The sequence below is a fragment of the Archocentrus centrarchus genome, chromosome 10 (genome assembly GCF_007364275.1).
Source record: "Archocentrus centrarchus isolate MPI-CPG fArcCen1 chromosome 10, fArcCen1, whole genome shotgun sequence".
Classification (NCBI taxonomy): domain Eukaryota; kingdom Metazoa; phylum Chordata; class Actinopteri; order Cichliformes; family Cichlidae; genus Archocentrus; species Archocentrus centrarchus.
In genome coordinates this window covers 15,724,966-15,732,633 of record NC_044355.1, presented here as the reverse complement: position 1 = coordinate 15,732,633, position 7,668 = coordinate 15,724,966, and positions in this window count along the sequence as shown.

Here is a 7,668-nt window from a genome sequence, read left to right as displayed (position 1 = left end):
ATTGAATTTTCTTGAAAAAAAAACCCCAAAAAACCCCAGAATACATACACTGGTCATCTGAATGCATTAACAAAGCCACAGCACACACAAATATTGCGTCCTAGCCTCCCATTGGGCAGCCCCCAAAACAGGAACATTTCACATGAGTGCCATCCATCCATCCATCCATTTTCTTCCGCTTATCCGGGGCCGGGTCGCGGGGGCAGAAGCCTAAGCAGAGAAGCCCAAGCTTCCCTCTCCCCAGCCACCTCCTCCAGCTCATCCGGAGGGACCCCAAGGCGTTCCCAGGCCAGCCGAGATACATAATCTCTCCAGCGTGTCCTGGGTCTACCACGGGGCCTCTTCCCGGTGGGACATGCCCGGAACACCTCACCCAGGAGGCGGCCAGGAGGCATCCTAATCAGATGCCTGAGCCACCTCAACTGGCTCCTTTCGATGTGGAGGAGCAGCGGCTCTACTCTGAGCCCCTCCCGGATGGCCGCACTCCTCACCTTATCTCTAAGGGAGAGGCCAGCCACCCTTCGAAGGAAACTCATTTCTGCCGCTTGTATTCGCGATCTTATTCTTTCGGTCACTACCCAAAGCTCGTGACCATAGGTGAGGGTAGGAACGTAGATCGACCGGTAAATCGAGAGCTTCACTTTTACGCTAAGCTCCCTCTTCACCACGACGGACCGGTGCAGCGTCCGCATCACTGCAGAAGCAGCCCCGATCCACCTGTCGATCTCCCGTTCCCTTCGCCCATCACTCGTGAACAAGACCCCGAGATACTTAAACTCCTCCACTTGAGGCAAGAACTCGTTCCTGAGCCGGAGATGGCACTCCACCCTTTTCCGGCTGAGGACCATGGCCTCAGACTTAGAGGTGCTGATTCTCATGCCAGCCGCTTCACACTCGGCTGCGAACCGTTCCACTGCGAGCTGGAGGCCCCCCACTGATGAAGCCAACAGAACCGCATCATCTGCAAAAAGCAGAGATGAGACTCTGAGGCCACCAAGGAAGAAGCCTTCCGCCACCTGGCTACGCCTAGAAATTCTGTCCATAAAAATTATGAACAGAATCGGTGACAAAGGGCAGCCCTGACGGAGTCCAACACCCACAGGAAACAAATCCGACTTATTACCGGCTATACGGACCAAGCTCTCACTGTGGTTGTACAAGGACTGAATGGCCCGCAACAATGGGCCAGACACCCCATACTCCCGCAGAACCTCCCAAAGAACACCCCGAGGAACACGGTCGAATGCCTTCTCCAAGTCCACAAAGCACATGTAGACTGGTTGGGCAAACTCCCACGCACACTCGAATATCCTTGAGAGGATAAAGAGCTGGTCCAGCGTTCCACGACCAGGACGAAAACCGCATTGTTCCTCCTGAATCCGAGATTCGACTAACGGACGCACCCTCCTTTCCAGCACCCTGGCATAGACCTTACCGGGGAGGCTGAGGAGTGTGATCCCCCGAAAGTTGGAGCACACCCTCCGGTCTCCCTTCTTAAAGATGGGGACCACCACCCCGGTCTGCCAATCCAATGGCACTGCCCCAGATCTCCACGCGATGTTGCAGAGGCGTGTCAACCAAGACAGCCCTACAACATCCAGAGCCTTCAGGAACTCAGGGCGAATCTCGTCCACCCCAGGGGCTCTGCCACCAAGGAGTTGTTTAACTACCTCAGTGACCTCACCCCCAGTGATGGTCAAGTCATCCCCCTCATCCCCAGACTCTGCTTCCACTACAGAAGGCGTGTCAGTGGGATTCAGAAGGTCCTCGAAGTATTCCTTCCACCGTCCGACTATAGCCTCAGTTGAAGTCAGCAGCACCCCCCCCCGCACTATAAACAGTGTGAGTGAAGCACTGCTTTCCCCTCCTGAGTCGCCTGACGGTTTGCCAGAATCGCTTCGATGCCGTCCGAAAGTCTTTTTCCATAGCCTCACCAAACTCCTCCCACCCCCGAGTTTTTGCTTTGGCCACTACCCGAGCTGCATTCCGCTTGGCCTGTCGATACCTGTCAGCTGCCTCCGGAGTCCCACAGGCTAACCAAGCCCGATAGGACTCTTTCTTCAGCTTGATGGCTCCCTTCACCTCCGGTGACCGCCATCTGGTTCGGGGGTTACCACCACGACAGGCACCAACCACCTTGCAGCCACAGCTCTGAGCAGCAGCCTCAACAATGGAGGTGCGGAACATGGTCCATTCGGACTCAATGTCCTCAGCCTCCCTCGGAATGCTGTCGAAGTTCTGCCGGAGGTGGGAGTTGAAGATCTCCCGGACTGGGGCTTCTGCCAGGCGTTCCCAGCGCACCCTCACAATACGTTTAGGTGTGCCAGGTCTGTCCAGCATCTTCCCCCGCCACCTGATCCAACTCACCACCAGGTGGTGATCAGTTGACAGCTCAGCTCCTCTCTTCACCCGAGTGTCCAGAACATACAGCCGCAGATCTGATGATACGATTACAAAATCGATCATCGACCTGCGACCTAGGGTGTCCTGGTGCCATGTGCACTTATGGACATCCTTGTGTTCGAACACGGTGTTTGTTATGGACAAACTGTGGTTTGCACAGAAGTCCAATAACAAAACACCATTCGGGTTCAGATCGGGCAGGCCGTTCCTCCCAATCACGCCCCTCCAGGTCTCACTGTCATTGCCCACGTGAGCGTTGAAGTCTCCCAGCAAGACTATGGAGTCACCAGATGGAGCACTCTCCAGCACCCCACCCAGCAACTCCAAAAAGGGTGGGTACCCTGAACTGTCATTCGGCGCATAAGCGCAAACAACAGTCAGGACCCGTTCCCCAGCCCGAAGGCGCAGGGAAACTACCCTCTCGTCCACCGGTGAAAACTCCGACGTACAGGCAGCAAGCCGGGGGGATACAAGAATACCCACCCCAGCTCGCCGCCTCTCACCGAGGGCAACTCCAGACTGGAACAGAGTCCAGCCCTTCTCCAGGAGACTGGTTCCAGAGCCCAGGCCATGCGTTGAGGTGAGCCCAACTATGTCTAGCTGGTATCTCTCAACCTCACGCACTAGCTCAGGCTCCTTCCCCACCAGAGAGGTGACATTCCATGTCCCAACAGCCAGTTTCGATAGCCGGGGATCAGTCCGCCAGGGCCTCCGCCCTCGGCCACCGCCCGACACACATTGCACCCGACCCCTACGACACCTCCTGCGGGTGGTGGGCCTGCAGGAGGGCGGGCCCATGTAACCTCTTCGGGCTGCGCCCGGCCAAGCACCACGGGCTAATGCCTGGCCACCAGACGCTCTCCCTCGAGCTCCCTCCCCAGGCCTGGCTCCAGGGTGGGGCCCCGGTAACCCTATCCCGGGCAGGGTAAACTGTTCCCTTGTTTTTTCACTCATAAGGGTCTTCTGAACCGCTCTTTGTCTGGACCCTCACCCAGGACCAGTTTGCCATGGGAGACCCTGCCAGGGGGACAAGCCCCCAGACAACATAGCTCCTGGGATCACTGGGACACACAAACCCCTCCACCACGATAAGGTGGCGATTCACGGAGGCGATTCACATGAGTGCCTTCACCCTCAAATGTTCTGGTATCCAAACAAACTCACACTTGGCTTTCAAGGGGTCGGTGAGGAGTGCAACCACTGCAGAAAAATTCCTACAGAAGGAGAGAATATTACAATCATCAGAATAAACAACCACATCATCCAAGTGGACAGTGCAACCATCAGGATCTTCCAGCACCAAGTTCATCAGGCGCTGAAAAGTCACAGGTGCATTCCTTAAACAAAAAGGCATAACATTATAGCAATACAGACCCCCAGGTGTAATAAATGAAGCTATCGAAGCTATCATGGGCTCTCACAGACAATTGGACATGCCAATAGCCTTTCAGCCTAAGGTTTGAAGCACACAATTCACAGGAAACTGCACTTAATTTAATGCAAGAAAAAAAGGCTCTGGTGTGCCTGTGATTTGTTGTTAAGTTATTTTATTTGGAATACTAGGGGAGATGTTCCCAGGATGAGCACGTATTCACTGTAATTGCTCACCCAAGTAAAACACAAAGGGCCAATCAGGACACAAACCATGGCAACATTTGAGTTACTCAAACACCACACCTTCAGTATTCAGAGTTTTCACTGTTTACTCTCTACTCTCTCCCCTTGATCTTATTTTCACTTACAGGAACAGAAGAAGAGCAAATCACTCATAGGAGAAGATTACTTCACTATGAATTACAATAATCATCTTCTCATTTCACTCTGCTCTTTCTCTGTTGGCCCTCCACATTGATCCCTCAACCACAAAGCTTCTCTCCAAGGTCCTTGATAATAAGATCGCCTCACACAGTGTTCCTGATTTAGTTTAACACGTTTTATCAGGAATTCGATACAAAGAAAAACAGCTAATTGGTAGTAGCATTAGAATGCAGGACTAAGGCACAAGGAATTCAATCCAAATAGCTCTCCAGTGTATTAAAAGATTCAGTATTCAAGTCTAAATTGAAGGCTGAAATGAAAGATGGCGGGGATGCTCCCAAAAGGTTATTCTGCTCCCACAATCAGACATAATGAGAGATATGAAGATCTGCTTAAGAATTATGGGATTTATCTATCATGGTGCAGTGCACTCACTTGCCTGTGTCACATTTTCTTTGTCTTTACCTCTCTTTGTTTTACAAGTGTCTCACAGTGTCTCCTCATTAATAAATCCAACTGTCTCTTATCACTGCCTTTCAGTGACACTTCAAAAAAGGAGGCATGTGTTTGATGTGTAAGTGCTTGGTTTGTGTTGCACTAAGCAGTTACAACCCAAGCAAATGATTTTCAACATCGCCAACAATTTCAGCATGTTTGTCATTCAGCCTGGAGCAGATGCATCCACTGCAAAAGCAGTTAAACCTTGAAATTATTTCATGACACAAAGAAAATTAATGGCACTAAAATCAAGCCTCGTTTTCAAAGTAGACATAATTCTACAGGCGATATGACAAATTGTACATTTTGACCTCAAGCAGACCTTCAACTCACCCTCATTTTTCACCACTTCAGACTGTTAGCGAGCGTGACACCCTCTCAAAGAGATGGCAAAGGTGAAATACTGTAAGGTGGGAAGGAGAGCAGGGTGTATTATTGAGGGTTATGAGACATATATCCATTGCTTGACAGCCACCAATCCACACACACACACACACACACACAAAATGTGATCTTTTCAAATGCTGTATTGATTTACAGAGTGGGCAGTAAACCAAGCTGTAATGACTCCAGAGGCTAACACTGTTGGACATCAAACTTGTGACATTTTAAGATAGAAAAGCTTAGTTCCCACATAAACAGTGTGTGAACAAAAATACAAGCATTCAGGCTTTCAGTCTTTTTAAATCCTCTGCATTACTTAACAGCATTTAACAGGGAAATGATCTTATTGCCTCCCAGAAATACAAACCAGCCAACAGTATAGACAAATGGAAACCTCCAAGGTTTTTGAAAATATGTGTACTTACTGATCATTAAGTCAAACATTTTTTAGCTTGATATTAAGTGGACATTTTGAGGTTGAGATTTAAATGCCAAAAGGTATTTTAATTACATATCCATTAAAAATTGAAAGCAGTTCCTTTCAATTTACATAATAAAGAACTCTTCTTCTTATAAGTACCGATGTAAGTCAGAATCAAACAGGTCATTTTACTCTAAAAAGAATATTTGATTATAAAATATGACCATAGTCATCCATGACTATATGTCATGGATGAAATTAGTGGCCTTCTGTTTTATTTGCGAATCTTCAAACCTCCCAAAAACTCACATTAGATTTGTCTGAATTCTGAGGATTGTCTGCTTCTTCCCATACATTTGCAGAATTTGCTCTTTTTTTCCAGCCAAAAAGCCCAAAACAGCAGACAACACCCCCACCCCACCCACACCCCCAGAAAATGACTGTTGGGATAATAAAGCGAAGCAGCACCCCTCACCCAGCTCTCTATTTTTCTCTCATTTTATAATAGCCTTACTATATTATTTAAAATGTTACACAAGACACAAAGTTTAATTAACTCAGTTTGCCACTGCCAAGCTGGGAAATTAAACTTTTTCACTCCTTCCTCTTTTGTCTTCTCTTAGTAATACTGAAGAATTATATTTCCAAATGTTCTTGGCTAACATGGGGATGAGATAGAGCACTACAGCTAATCATCTGCCTCTTGTCACATAAATGAATTTAATATAGTTTAAAGTTACACCAAGGGCCCTGAGGCAAATAAAGAGCACAGAACTTTGCAGAATGTACCTTATCTTTATAGTGCCAGTTGAAGGTAGTGTAAGGATGCAATATGGGAAAAATTACAATTTTCTTATCGGATCTGTCATGGCTGTGCTCTAGGATCGAAAAGAGGTAACCCAAACTAACGAGAGTAGATAATGCATAATGAACTGCTTCTAATTTCTACTTACTTCAGCACCTGGCATCTATCCCAGTTTAGCTTCTCTGGTAAATACCCATCACATTAACATTCGTCATATAGCAACAGTTTTTTTTGCTGCAAAGACTATAGGCTAGGCTTTAAGAGTGTATGCTTTCAGGGCTGCTGAAAACTGATATTGGAACGAATATGTTGTGTGTCGTTATAATAACACAAAGTCCAGCATGATGTTTTCTAATAGGTCTGCACTGTCCCTTCTTCAGTATGCATAGATCTATGAATATCTAAAGTGGTCATGTTTCTGTCTCCACCATTTGAAATGACCAGGAAATCTCTAAGTGGCAGCAATGTTGTGAGATGGATGACTTTTCTAAATATGAAGGAAACACGCTTTACTCCTTCAATCTTGTTTATATATATATATATATATATATATATATATATATATATATATATATATATATATATATATATATATATATATATATATATTTATTTATTTATTTTACAGGGTGGATGGCAAGGACCACCTAAAGAATTAAAGAACAAAACTAGAAACCCATAAACAGATAATATTTAATAATAACCCAGCATTGAAAGTCCCAACAAACTGGGGTTCAAAACCCCAGGATCATGACAATATAGTTATAACCATATGTCAGTGGATATGGTTATGCACTTTGGCATTTCGTTTATCTACTGTGTATCACTTTTATGCACTGAACTCGATTTCTGTTGCTTTTATGAAGACCAAAACCACAAACTTCGGCTGCAGGTGCCAACTTTCTTTTGCTGGAATCTATCTAGTGAAGGAAATGAGTTTTTATGAAGTTTCAAATATACTCATGGTATATGTTTGCTCTTACCATCTTTACATTTATTTGCCTGAGAAATCTGTCTTAGACTGGAAAACAAACATAATTGATTAATGACAGAGAAGCACATAATGTTTGGTGTCAGCCAGGCACAGTGTGTTCTTGATGGGTATGTGTTTATCAGTCTCAGATATTCGGGGCTCTGGTGATGGTCAGACACAGACACGGAGGAGACAACAAGGAAACCAAAACAAGTGATAAGGAGAAACTCCGCGGCCACCTGAGAAGTGGCTGCTGGGATCCTTCTTCTCGCACATTTTTGCATTACCTATGATGTAATAAGAAGCTAATAATATCTCATATACTCAGAACTTGACTGTCTTAGAGGGGGATCAGACTTCGTGCCCTGATTCTGCTGATTGTATTAGCTTAGTCATAGTTCGCTGTCTGGTCCAGATCGATCTGTA